Source organism: Podarcis bocagei, assembly GCF_964188305.1.
Source record: "Podarcis bocagei genome assembly, chromosome: 8".
In the NCBI taxonomy this organism is placed as follows: Eukaryota; Metazoa; Chordata; class Lepidosauria; order Squamata; family Lacertidae; genus Podarcis; species Podarcis bocagei.
In genome coordinates this window covers 82,087,131-82,101,725 of record NC_138133.1, presented here as the reverse complement: position 1 = coordinate 82,101,725, position 14,595 = coordinate 82,087,131, and the positions used below count along the sequence as shown (strand labels likewise).

The window sequence follows — 14,595 nt, the reverse complement described above, 5'->3', positions numbered from 1 at the left end:
AGGCTTCCCATGGGTGTCTTGTTGGCCACAGCAACAACAAGGTGTTGAATCAAATGGCTTGGTCCAGCAGGTTCTTCTTATGTTCTTATGTTAATTGCAGCCTTTGGTCCCCACCCTGCACTCGGCTCTCACCTGTGGCTCCTAGATGCTGTCAGCATGTGACAGTGTCTACACCCGGGAAACAGCTTTGACTGGCTGGCTAAACCAGGGGCTAGGGGCTGGACTGAGGAGGAATTGTGAGAGCCACCCACTCCTTTTTATGAACCTTTCCAAGGGCAGGAGGACAGTATTGATTTAGAACAGTGGTTTGCAGAGGGACATAGTCTAGAAGGAAAAGCTGGGAAATACTGGGTGAGAATACCTAGAAGAGGGAATACCAGGAGAGGGACAGCTGGCAGGACAGCATTCCTGATCCCCCCTTCGCCTAAGACTAGACCAGGCACATCCAACAGGTAGATCATGGTCTACTGGTAGATTGTGGGGTGTTCCTGGTAGATCTATGGTCTCTCGGGGATCTCCCCCCCAAAAAAAAGAATAAAAAAGCTTAATAACTACTGTTTCGTAAAAAAAAAGTTCAACCACTCTGGCTTCCTAAGAAAAGCTGAACAACTTTGCCTTTCCCAAAAAAGCTCAGCAACTTTTGGTTTCTAGCCAAAAAGGTGACCATCAGATTAAGGTCCACTATTTGACTGCGGATTCAGGACCCTAAACTGTGTTTTATATAACCGACTTTTGATTATGTTCTGTGTATATCGCAATGCTTATTCAGTTTCATTCATTCATTCATATACTGTATTCCATTTCCTTCATTCATTTGCTTCCTAAAAAAAGCTGAACAACTTTGGCTTCCCAGAAAAAGTCCAACAACTTTGATCCATCCAACGACAATGGGTAGATCACTGCTAGTTTTTTTACACTGTGAGTAGATCGCAGCCTCTTGGGAGTTGGACGTCCCTGGACTAGGTGGAATTTGAGAGTGATAGAACAGAAAGTACAGTGGCAACAAGATCAGATTACCCAACGTAGGTGTGACGTAGATTAATTGGGGATGGAAGGGGTGAACATGTACTGGGAGCAATGCCATTTCTAGAGAGATATGCATTCCTTTATCTGTGGCTGTGATTATTAAAGAAACTAACTGGTAAGGGACACGGGTGGCGCTGTGGTCTAAACCACAGAGCCTAGGGCTTGCTGATCAGAAGGTTGGCAGTTCAAATCCCTGTGACGGGGTGAGCTCCTGTTGTTTGATCCCAGCTCTTGCCAACCTAGCAGTTCGAAAGCACGTCAAAGTACAAGTAGATAAATAGGTACCACTCTGGCGGGAAGGTAAACGGCGTTTCCGTGCGCTGCTCTGGTTCGTCAGAAGCGGCTTAGTCATGCTGGCCACATGACCCAGAAGCTGTCTGTGGACAAACGGCGGCTCCCTCGGCCTATAGAGCGAGATGAGCACCGCTACCCCAGAGTCGTCTGCGAGTGGACCTAACGGTCAGGGGTACCTTTACCTTTAACTGGTAAGAACGCCCCTTTCTTTTGATCTGCTTATATATTGCCACCAAGGGAGGGATTCCATTCCCCGAAGCCTGACACCAGGTGAGGGTAGCCGATGGGTCTCAAAGCCTCGGTGACTTAGGGACCTTTCCCCTGAATGCAAGACAGGCTCCGGCGGATTGAAGGGACAAGACCAAGAACATGCATGTCCCTTTAAAAAAGGGAAGATATGCAACTGAACAAGGCTAACCATGCCTGTTGGCCTTTGGGCTTCACAGAATGCTGGGGGCAACTGTGGGTGCATCTCACTGCTGTGGTGTTAGAGGGTTACCCCGTTCTCCAATGACTCCTTGTGGCCACTACATTGCTACATTTTTAACCTGCAGATACATATCAGCATCTGATTATAACTCTTGTTTTATCTCTTTGTCTCTTAAAGGGGCGCATTTCAAAGATGGCTCCATGTTGGAGATTTAAAGTCTCTGAGAGTCTTTCCTGGGCGGACATTTCTCTCTCTCTCCCCCTCCCCTCTGCCAGCCCATTTTATGGGATTTGTAATAAAATACTCTAAATGGCTTACTTAACGGGTCAACCTTTTTCTCTCTTCCCTGGTATAATATCGAAACTGCAATTCCCAGCACATTTCAATACACCAAGAGGGAATAGTAGAAATTTACAGCTAATGAAATATTGAGGAGGGTGATTACCTAATCTGCTCCTGGGGACTTGGCAGCCAGGCACACGATAGCTGAGTGCTGTGCTGTCACTGGAGTTTTTCGGGGTATAAAAACTTGCAACATTTTGTTGCAGCGTGGAGCCCTGCAGTTCAGGGTTCCTGGGGCTCCGCTCCATCCCTCCTCCCCAGTTTTATGTTTCCGTCACAGCAGTCAGCAATCCGTGAACCCTGGAAACATTTAGGGCCCCACCAGACACTTCCTGTGTGTGTGTGTGTGTGTGTGTGTGTGTTCTGCAACAACTGAATATTGTAGCAGCTCAGCTTGGTAGAGTATGAGATTCTTAATCTCCTTGTCATGGGTCGAGCCCCAAATAGGGCAAAAGATTCATGCATTAATAGCGTGGTGTAGTGGTTAAGAGCGGTAGATTCGTAATCTGGGGAACCGGGTTCGCGTCTCCGCTCCTCCACATGCAGCTGCTGGGTGACCTTGGGCCAGTCACACTTCTGTGAAGTCTCTCAGCCCCACTCACCTCACAGAGTGTTTGTTGTGGGAGAGGAAGGGAAAGGAGAATGTTAGCCGCTTTGAGACTCCTGAAGGGGAGTGAAAGGCGGGATATCAAATCCAAACTCTTCTTCTTCTTCTGTATTGGGGTGGGGGTGGATCAACCAGGATCACATGATCAACCAAGATCAACCAGGGTCGCCCCACAATCAACCAATAGATTACAACCAACTTGTTGGACATGCCTGCTTTGGAAGATGATGAAACTAGTGGAGGACAAGGCTCCCAATGACTACTACCCATGAGAGCTGCCTGTGGGAGACAGTAACGCTTCTGAAGACCAGCTGCTAGAAGCCACAGGAGAGGATAGTGCCCTCGTGCTTTCAGGCTTCCCATCTGGTTGACCACTGCGGGAACAAGGTGCTGGACTAGATGGGCCACTGGCCTGATCCAGCCACTGGCCTGATCTTCTTATACTCTCAAGATGTGCTCACAATGTGCATGTTCAGCATTGAGGAGAAACCACTGCTCTGCCAGTCAGGATCCCTGATTGTCCAGGATTCCCACACAGGTGGGGGAGCATTCTGTGCATGCCTGTGTCCCTGTCTGCATATTGGACCCTTCTCAGTTGCAGGCCTGTCCATGTTTCCTGTTGTGAACATTACTAGAGGGACACAGGGGCAATTATCAGCAGCATCCACAATGTGCAGGCAATACAGGAACCGACTTTTGCATGAGCTTATGCAGGGGATTCCCCAACCTGATGCCTTCCAGATGTTCTGGTGGCTGCACAACTCTGCCAGCTAGCAGTAATGGGAGTTGCAGTTCAAAACATCTTGAGAGCACCAGGTTGGAGAAGAGTTATTCAAGGAGAGGGATGACATCACCGCAGGAACTGGGGAGAAAGACAGCAATGCGCTCTTAATTACATCTTGTCATCTAGGCTTGATGGTTCCTTCCTGTTCTTCCTTCTGAAAAGTCTTAGTCTAACTTATTTTTCTTTTAAAAAACTTTCTAATGATAGAGACCATCCATGACCTATCTAGTTCGTGATGCGCAGCCTGCAATTTCCTGGTTTTAATTTTCTTCTCCTTGCTTCTGCGGAGGCCAGTTGCTATAACCAGTGGCACAATGATATTTAATGGGTTCTCCCCCCCTCCTTCTTGACCAGGAAACACATTCTTTTCAAACTGCTGCCCCCTCACCTTCAACCATCTTTCCAGGACCGTTTGCCATTGTTGTGTGAGTTAGACTCCAGTATGCTGGTGAAGTCTTTGTCCATGGAATTTTCTTGGCAGGGATACTGGAGTGGCTTGCTAGTTCCTGCTCCAGGTGGATCACGTTTGGTCAAAACTCTCCACTATGACCTGTCTATCTTGGGTGCCCTGCTCAGCATAGTTCATAGCTTCTCTGAGTTATTCAAGCCCCTTCACCATGGCAAGGCAGTGATCCATGATGACCAGAGCACGCCAGGCACTCCTGTCTTCCACTGCCTCCCGCAGTTTGGTCAAACTCATGCTGGTAGCTTTGAGAACACTGTCCAACCATCTCATCCTCTGTCATCCCCTTCTCCTTGTGCCCTCAATCTTTCCCAACATCAGGGTCTTTTCCAGGGAGTCTTCTCTTCTCATGAGGTAGCCAAAGTCTTGGAGCTTCAGCCTCAGGATCTGTCCTTCCAGTGAGCACTCAGGGCTGATTTCCTTCAGAATGGATCGGTTTGATCTTCTTGCAGTCCATGGGACTCTCAAAAGTCTCCTCCAGCACCAGAATTCAAAAGCATCAATTTTTCGGTGATCAGCCTTCTTTATGGTCTAGCTCTCACTTCCATACACCACTACTGGGAAAACCATAGCTTTAACTATACTGACCTTTGTTGGCAAGGTGATGTCTCTGCTTTTTAAGATGCTGTCTAGGTGTGTCATTGCTTTTCTCCCAAGAAGCAGGCGTCTTATAATTTTGTGACTGCTGTCATAATCTGCAGTGATCATGGAGCCCAAGAAAGTAAAATCTCTCACTGCCTCCATTTCTTCCCCTTCTATTTGCCAGGAGGTGATGGGACCAGTGGCCATGATCTTAGTTTTTTTGATGTTGAGATTCAGACCACTCTTGGAAACAGTATATACCAGGAGGACCTTTGGGGGTGGCCTGGCCAAGCTCTTCTCATTTTATGTTCTTAGAAGATGATACATTGGCTGTAATCTAAGAGCATCAAAGTATCTGGAAAGCCAAATTATTATTGGCATTGACATATCAGTTGAGCTCCTGCTGGCTGGCTACTGGCCAATCAGCTGGCTTTCCCATTCTCTCTGCTACTGTTGGTTTGAGGCAGCCCTTTGTGGCAAGTTACGTTGTTGGAGAGATTCCCTGATATGCCTGATTTGTCGCAGGAGCATTATTGCCATCAGAGCTGAGCTGGCTTGGATTTATTGATCTTTCAGTCAAGGACTCAGCAAGCCTCTGCTCCAGTGCTGCAGCCAGTCAAATAATTTCCCACTTGCTTAGACCTCTGGATTATTTTTTGTATCTCCCCCCCCCCAAACTTTCCCATGCTACAGGAAGAGTTTTGAAATGTTGTTGGGCGTTTCTCGATAAATATATATATTATTATTATTAATTATTGATACATGATAGAGTAAGCTCCTGTTGCACCATCCCAGCTCCTGCCAACCTAGCAATTTGATAGCACACCAGTGCAAGTAGATAAATAGATATCACTGTGATGGGAAGGTAAATGGCGTTTCTGTGCGCTCTGGCACTCGTCACGGTGTCCTGTTGCACCAGAAGTAATTTAGTCCTGCTGGCCACATGACCCAGAAAGCTGTCTGTGGATGAACACCGGCTCCCTCGGCCTGAAAAGTGAGGTGAGCACCGCAACCACATATTCGCCTCTGACTGGACTTAACCGTCCAGGGGTCCTTTGTCTTATTATTGCACCACAAATTTCAAAAGCAGTTCTGAGTTACAACAGATCAGCAGCCATCTTGCATTGTTATAAGGTAAAGGTAAAGGGACCCCTGACCATTAGGTCCAGTCTGTCAGATAAAAGCAGCAATGCAAAAGCCAGCTGCAGGTGGCTGGAATGCAAAACAGGATATTGATGTCTGGAACTGTACTGTTGGGAAAAAGGGGCAGTCTATTCTCTGTACTGAGCACCGGATGTTAGCTCAGAGTGTCATCTGACCTGTACTAGAAGTACAGGGGTGGAGTTGTGACTCTACTGCTGGAGTCTGGAGAGTGCAGACACGATTCTCTGTACTGCTGAAATGACAGGAATAAAGACATGTAAATAGACTCCTGTCTGTCTCTTTTCCCCTCCCTGGGGGAAAGCAGGGAGGAGGGAGGAGAGGGTGTGTTCTTCTCACGTTTGAGGAGGATCGCCGATTTATGGCCTTGCCTGTATCCTGCCGGGAGACGCAGACGGGAAGGTCAACAAGTATCTCAGCCAATTGCCTGGAGTGAGGCCAGTTACCTCTGACTGCGTGCTGAGAATACTGACACAGTCGTGGCCGACTCTGGGGTTGCAGCGCTCATCTTGGACCCCTGACTATTAGGTCCAGTCGTGGCCGACTCTGGGGTTGCGGCGCTTATCTCGCTTTATTGATCGAGGGAGCTGGCATACAGCTTCCGGGTCATGTGGCCAGCATGACTAAGCCGCTTCTGGTGAACCAGAGCAGCGCACGGAAATGCCGTTTACCTTTCCGCTGGAGCGGTACTTATTTATCTACTTGCACTTTAACGTGCTTTTGAACTGCTAGGTTGGCAGGAGCAGGGACCGAGCAACAGGAGCTCACCACGTCGCGGGGATTCGAACCACTGATCTTCTTCTGATCGGCAAGTCCTAGGCTCTGTGGTTTAACCCACAGTGCCACCCGCATCCCTGTTGTTATAAAGAGGCGCAGCCTTTTTGCACTCCAGTATCCCGCCATTGTCAGAAGCCTTGTTCTACGGAATGCTGCATCTAGCATTGAAAACAGATTCTATTTCCGGGCATTGGCCTGGCAAAGCGGGCCTTCAATTAGGGACCTTCACACATGTGGAAAAAAGCAATAAGAGGTTTTCCAGTGCAGTGAGCACTTCAATTTCATGGGCTGCTTTCACAAGGGAAAGTTATAAGCCAGAGCTGTCGAGTAATATTGCCCAGAGCTCATATCAGTCTCCCCAGAGATCCCTGAACTACCCTTTGTTAGCCCTTCCAAATCTAACAAATATTATTCAACCAACTTCAGTGCTGGAGACTTAGTAGCCTACGGCATTTGCCAACATGAAACTATTCACTCCTTTCCCCAATTTCCCCTCTAAATTAGGCTGAAAATGATGGTAAATAAACAAACAGTAGGATGGACAGTTCCACTTCAGACTGCAGGTGGGGGAATTATGTTTTTGAACGCTCCTCTGATTTGAAAAAACAGTCCCAAAAAACAGATGAACAGTAGCTCCTGGCAAGTAGAAGAGGAGGGAGCAAGTTCAGCTCTGTTTTCCCCACTGATGTGCCTGTAGGGAGTTGGGGGGAGGTTACTTTAAGAAACAACAACCCAGGGAGAATTCAAAAATGGCATTCTGTCACCTGTATCAGAAGTGGAGCGATCCACTTTCTCATCTCAACCTGATTGGGAGTGTATTCATTTCTTTGAATTTATTTATTGCTTAATGCTGTAGTTTCTAAGCTGCGTACAATAGGGATACAGCATGCATTGTGAAATCAATTAAGATTAACCATAGTAAAAAGGTAAAGGGACCCCTGACCATTAAGCATTAAGTCCAGTCACGAATGACTCTGTTTTTTATATATAAAATATTTATTAAAGTTTCAGAAAAAGGAATTACATAAAAACAAGAAATACAAAAGTAAAAAACAAAAATAAGAATACAAGAAAAATACAGAATAAAAAAATAAGTACACTTACAGAAAAAAGACAAAAAATAAAAATAAAAAGTCAACCTTTCCATATCTTACATTCATATCCTTGTTTCCCTGACCTCCTCATACCTCCCTTTTTGTATTCCAATTCAATTAATTAATTCAGCAATTAAATTTCTTCCAATCTTCTTCCACCGACTCTTCTCCCTGGTCTCGGATTCTACCAGTCATTTCCGCCAATTCCATGTAGTCCATCACTTTCATCTGCCATTCTTCCAGAGTGTGTAAATCTTGTGTCTTCCAATACTTTGCGATGAGTATTCTTGCTGCTGTTGTAGCATACATAAAGAAAATTCTGTCCTTCTTTAACACCAATTGGCCGACTATGCCCAGGAGAAAGGAAGGCCTCTGGTTTCTTCAAGAAGGTATATTTAAATACCTTTTTCAGTTCATTATATATCATTTCCCAGAAAACCTTAATCCTTGGGCACGTCCACCAAAGGTGAAAGAATGTACCTTCAGTTTCTTTACATTTCCAAAATTTATTATCGGGCAAGTGATAGATTTTTGCAAGCTTGACTGGGGTTATGTACCACCTGTATATCATTTTCATAATGTCAGGGGTTTAGGTGCAGAGGCACGGGCAAGGGAGGAAACAGAGAGCGAAGGGGAGGAGACAGAGGAAAGGATGAGTGATGACGACGACCCGAGATCTCCCAGTCTTTCCAGTGAATCAGAGGATTCACAGAAAGGAGCACCAGTGGCCAGGGCAAGGGGGGAGTCTAGGGAGGCACCCCAGGAAGATAGAGCCAGAGGAGACTCAGGGGGGAGCAGCTGGAAATCGGGACCAGCGTCACCGCCAGGAAGCAGGGAAGAGGAAAGGAGCCAGGAGGGAAGCGCTGGCAGCTCACCACAGGAGGGAGGGCAGGAGTCAGGAGTGGCCACACCTCCATCGGGGAGCGAGGAAACGGTTAAGAGGAAAGTGGAAGGTTGGGCGCGCGCGCCAAGTTCAAATGCAGAGGAAGGCGGCGCAGTGAGCAGCCCCGAAAGGGAACCGGGTCCTAAAGCCCGGCGCAAGGAGGCAGAAGGGTCCGGGTCAGCGTCAGAAGAATCCCGGAAGGAAGAAGCCCCGGGGGGTAGAGGGACCCAGAGGAGGACAGTCAGGAGGAAAAGGTGGAGCAAGGCTAGGATATTAAGTTGGTGCGCACGGGGCGGAGACTCAGACGGAGCCTCGCCGATCTAGCTAGTAGACGTAGAGTTGCAGACAGCAGCGTGAGAATGGAAACTGTAATTCAATAAAGACTTTTACTTAATGACCGCTGGCTAGCGTGATCCTCTGTGAGCTAGGATCTTGAAGCAGCTCTGACAGTAGGCTCCGTCTCTACATTGTGGGCATCTGCAGCCTCGAGGAGGGGAGAGAAACAGGCGCCCACTAGCGAGCTCACGAACGGCAAGAGACATGACGGCTGAGCAGCAGATAGAGGACCTCAGAAAAGCAGTGGCACAACTGAACGCCGAGGTTCTCGCATCCAGGAAGAGAGAGGACGAGGCAGCTGCCGCTTGCAGGGATCTCCAGGTCAGGTTAGACGTACTGGCAAAGCAACCACCCCGGCAGGAGGGAATTGGGTTGGCGAGACGGACAGGCGGGCTGCTCTCTCACTTCGATGGGAACCTGCAACAGTATCCCAACTTTAGAGCCGACGTACTGTGCGCACTGCAACTGTTGCATAAAGACTTTAGAGATGAACAGGAGAGAGTGGGGTTCATCATGTCCCATCTGCATGGGGAGGCGAAAGCATGGTTGCGCAATTTATGGAGAGATAACGATCCGGCGCTCCAGAATGCGGATGCCTTTATTAAAGCGATGGATGGGTGTTTCTTATCAAGTATTGACATTGATCTTGCACGGAAGGAGGTGCATGGGCTGAGACAAGGGAGGGCCAGCGTCAGACAGTATCATGCACGCTTTTTCGCCTTGGTCAGCGCCCTGGAATGGGACAGAGATTCGGCTCCTGTAAGAGACCTCTTTTGGGAGGGACTGCACAACTCGATTAAAGATGAGATAGCGAGGGGGGAGAGACCCCGAACCACCCAGGAGGTCGTTCAGAGGGCACTGGCAGTGGGGGTGAGGCTGGAAGGACGTCCGTGGAGCAAGGACGAAGGACGTGGAGGGCGCGAACCAGCCGGGGGCCCCTCCTTCTTTCCCAGAGAAGCAGCGCGAACGCAATCCACGCCTCCGCCAGGAGGAGGAGCCGAACCTATGGAGGTTGGAGGTGCAAGGGCTCAGTCAGCAACCAGAGCCCTAGCACCGGCAGCAGTGAAGGCGAAGCCTCCTAGAGGGACCAGGAAGTGTTACGTCTGTGAGCAGCCAGGGCATATGGCGAAAGAGTGTCCCCAGAGGCCCCACAAGCTTACTGCAGCCTCAGCAATGGTGACTGCAGCAACGCAGCAGGGAGGACCACAGCAGGGAAACGACGATGTCTGGCTGGAGGAAGAGGCACTGGGGCCCAGCCAGACGTGTTAGTGACGCAGTCCCCAGAAATTTTACAGCCAGTGAACCCCCTCCCGCCCAAACCAGTAGTGAGGCTCACAGCATCTCTCCAGCTGCCCAATGGAATCACCATGGACGTGCCAATCACCATCGACTCCGGCAGCAACGCGGACTTTATAGGGCAGGAATTTGTCGACAGGCACGCTGTGCAGTTGCTGCCGGCCACACTGCCCCTGCAGGTTGTCACGGTGGATGGCAGGGAGCTGCTAGGGGGGCAAGTGGTGAAGCAGACGCCACCAATGGTGATGCGACTTGGGAATCACAGGGAAGTCATCAGCTTCAACGTCGCTCAACTGTCTGACACGCCCATTGTATTGGGTATGAGTTGGCTGGACAAGCACAGCCCAACGATGGCTTGGTTCCAGAGGCAGCTGGTCTTCGGCTCTTCCTTTTGTGCTGAACACTGCATCGTACCCAGGCAGGAAGGAGAGGAAGAGGAGTCACAGCTGCTGCTAGGCACGCTGCAAGCGATTCCCCACAAGTACGCAGAATTTCTGGAAGTTTTCTGCGAGAAGGAGGCGGACAGGCTACCCCCTCACAGACCATATGACTGCAAAATTGACCTGCTGCCGGGGGCGGCGCTGCCTAAAGGGAAGCTGTATTCCATGTCTGAGGACGAACTGCAGGAACTCAAAGACTTCATCGATCATAATTTGGAGCGCGGTTTCATCCGGGAGTCTAAGGCAGTGGGGGGCAGTCCTGTATTCTTTGTTAAGAAGCGAGACACGCCCCAAAAAAGACTCGTAGTGGATTACAGGATTTTGAACAGTGTGACCAAGCCGTCGGACTTCCCCATGCCCCGCATCGACGACCTCCTGGCGAAGGTACGGAAGGGAAGGGTGTTCACCAAGTTGGACCTGCGGGGGGCGTACAACCTCATTCGCATGCGGGAAGGTGATGAGTGGAAGACAGCCATGTTCACGCCACTGGGTACCTACGAATACAGAGTTATGCCTTTTGGACTGCAAAATGGCGCTCACGTTTTTCAAGCATTTATGCATCACGTGTTGGCGGGACTTCTCTACAAGACGTGCGTCTGTTTCTTGGATGACATCCTGATCTTTTCGGAGTCGCAGCAAGAACATGACAAGCACGTCAAGGAAGTGCTGGGCAGGCTAAAGCAACACAGGCTCTACGCCAAGCTGGAGAAGTGCCAATTTGACGTGCCGGAGGTGGATTTCCTGGGCTACAAGCTGTCTGCCAAGGGGCTCGCCATGGACAGCGCCAAGGTTCGAGCGGTGTTGGATTGGAAGAGCCCACGCAACCGGAAGGAGGTCCAACGGTTTGTCGGCTTTGCGAACTTCTATCGCAAGTTTATCAAGGGCTTCGCGATGCAGACGGCGGCCATCACTGACACCCTTAGCTCCAAGAAGAAGAAGTTCATCTGGACAGAGCAGGCGGAGCAGTCCTTTCAGGCCCTCAAGCGTCTCTTCGCGTCGGAAGAGCAGCTGCTTCATGTCAACCCCAGCATGCCGATGAGGGTGGAGACAGACGCTTCGGACAGAGCAGTGGGAGCGGTCCTGCTGCAGAAGGACCCGCAGGGCGTGTGGCGGCCGGGAGCGTTTTACTCCAGGAAGCTCAGCAAGTCCGAGCAGAACTACACCATCTGGGACAGGGAGTTGCTGGCCATTCATGCAGCGTTCAAGGCGTGGAGGCACTTTCTGATCGGCGCCAAGCACACGGTGCAGGTTTGCACGGACCACAAGAATCTGGAACACTGGCGCACGGCACAGTTCCTGAACCAGAGGCAGATACGTTGGGCTGAGTTCTTTGCGGACTTCGACTTCCGAATAGAGTATGTCCCGGGGGACACCAACATCATGGCAGACGCTCTCTCCCGCAAGCCACAGTATCTGGAGGACGCAACACCAGCGGCCGCCATGCACATCTTTGCACCGACAGTGTGGGCGTGCGCCGCGGCGACCGTGGACCTAGAGGCGGTGCGGCGAGCGTTGCAGGGGGACTCCTTCGCACGAACGAAGATGGCAGAGGTGCGAGGGGGCAAGGCAGCGGCCGACGGTTTCCAGCTACGAGATGGCTTGCTCATCCGTAAAGGAGCCATCTACGTGCCGGGTGACGAACTTCGAGCCAAGGTGCTACAGCAGCTGCACGACGCACCCACGGCCGGGCACTTTGGCAAGGAGAAGACGGTGGAATTAGTAGCCAGGGATTTCTGGTGGCCTGGAATGAGAGGGGAGGTCGCAGACTACGTAGCGAGGTGTGACACCTGCCAGAGGGCAAAGCCGGTGCACAAACCGCCGGCTGGACTGTTGGAGCCGCTGCAAACTCCGGTCGAACCTTGGGAAAGGGTGGCTCTGGACTTTGTCACGGATCTGCCCAGCTCAAGGGGCAAGACGGCAGTGTTGGTGGTGGTGGACCTGTTCTCCAAGATGGCGCATTTCATTCCGTGTGCTAAGGTGGCCACGGCGGAGCAAACCGCCAAACTGTTCATAGACCACGTGTTCAAGGTTCACGGTCTGCCACGGTCTATTCTGTCCGACCGCGGGCGGCAGTTCATCTCGAACTTCTGGCAGAAACTGATGGGCTTCCTAAACGTCAAGATCAATCTGGCGTCGGCGAGACACCCGCAGACCAACGGGCAAGCGGAGCGAGCCAATGCCATCATGCAGCAGTACCTGAGATGTTATGCAAACCAACAGCCTGCGACGTGGGTAGATTACCTGCCGCTTGCAGAGTTTGCCTACAACAACACGAAGCACGTATCCACGGGCGTCACGCCGTTCTTCGCCAACAACGGGCGGCACCCTAGAACCTTTCCGGGACTGGAATGCAGGGGAGAAGGGGAGCCGCAGTCAGCAGATGCGTTCGCGTCGGAGCTGCAGGAAGTCCACGATCAGCTGCGGCGCCACCTGGAGCTGGCTAAACACGCATACAAGGTACAAGCGGACAAACACAGAAGGGTTGGCGAAGAGCTCCACGTGGGAGACTGGGTCTGGTTAGCAGCCCACGCAGTGCCGGCCAGGTCGTTGGCCAAGAAGAAACTAGGGCATAAACAACTGGGGCCCTACCAAGTCGAAGAGCAGGTCAACCCGGTGGCTTTCAGGCTGGCGCTTCCGGAGGGTTCCAGAATGCATCCGGTGTTCCACAGATCGGTGCTCACTCCCTACAAGGCACCGCACAGGTTCCAGGAACCCGGAACGGCGCCGAGTCCGCTCAGAGAAGGCACGGGGCACGCGGGAGTGGCACAGGAGGAGCGCATCAACGAAGTCACGGAGATTTTGGACTCCAGATGGGGGGAAGAGGGAGTAGAATACTTTCTCGCCAGGGAGGGCACCCCGGCCAGTGCGAACAGCTGGGTGCCGGGCTACGCTTTAGACGAACCTCTGCTCAAAGACGAGTTTCATGCCCTCTTCCCACATAGACCTATGCCAGCAGACTTTTTCGACGACTGGCTTTTCACGCCCACGCTTTCGGACAGCACGTTCAGGGGGTTCGACTCGGACGAGGAACCAACACGAGACGTCCGTTCCCCGGAGGGGTCACCCTCGGGATCGGTCTCAGAACCCTCGTATTGGTGGGACGATAGGCCGGAGGAGCAGTTCCGCAGGAAGTGGCTGGACTGTTCCGGCCGAGCAACGCCGCCTGGAGGAAGTGCGGGAGAGACGGACATGGACATTTTCGGGGACGACCCTGGTTTCGAGCACGGCGGCACAGAGATGGAAGAGGAGGTGACTGTCGTCAACGAGAGCAGAGAGGAAGACCTGGAAGAGTTCCGCTGGAGGCCTGCCACGGGAAGCGACCGATATCCGACGTTCGTCCCTTTGCAACAGCAGCCCCCAGCTCCAGCACCGGAAGGAGGGGAGGGGGGACTGGGGGGCTTCGAGGGGGGGATGGATGTCAGGGGTTTAGGTGCAGAGGCACGGGCAAGGGAGGAAACAGAGAGCGAAGGGGAGGAGACAGAGGAAAGGATGAGTGATGACGACGACCCGAGATCTCCCAGTCTTTCCAGTGAATCAGAGGATTCACAGAAAGGAGCACCAGTGGCCAGGGCAAGGGGGGAGTCTAGGGAGGCACCCCAGGAAGATAGAGCCAGAGGAGACTCAGGGGGGAGCAGCTGGAAATCGGGACCAGCGTCACCGCCAGGAAGCAGGGAAGAGGAAAGGAGCCAGGAGGGAAGCGCTGGCAGCTCACCACAGGAGGGAGGGCAGGAGTCAGGAGTGGCCACACCTCCATCGGGGAGCGAGGAAACGGTTAAGAGGAAAGTGGAAGGTTGGGCGCGCGCGCCAAGTTCAAATGCAGAGGAAGGCGGCGCAGTGAGCAGCCCCGAAAGGGAACCGGGTCCTAAAGCCCGGCGCAAGGAGGCAGAAGGGTCCGGGTCAGCGTCAGAAGAATCCCGGAAGGAAGAAGCCCCGGGGGGTAGAGGGACCCAGAGGAGGACAGTCAGGAGGAAAAGGTGGAGCAAGGCTAGGATATTAAGTTGGTGCGCACGGGGCGGAGACTCAGACGGAGCCTCGCCGATCTAGCTAGTAGACGTAGAGTTGCAGACAGCAGCGTGAGAA

The 14,595-nt window shown here is 51.7% G+C and overlaps 1 protein-coding gene across 2 annotated transcripts in view; it reads left to right on the top strand.

Moving 5' to 3' along the window:
* The window catches only part of KCNQ3 (potassium voltage-gated channel subfamily Q member 3), a 188,263-nt gene that overhangs the window by 96,361 nt on the left and 77,307 nt on the right, over positions 1–14,595 (top strand). The window lies entirely within an intron of this gene.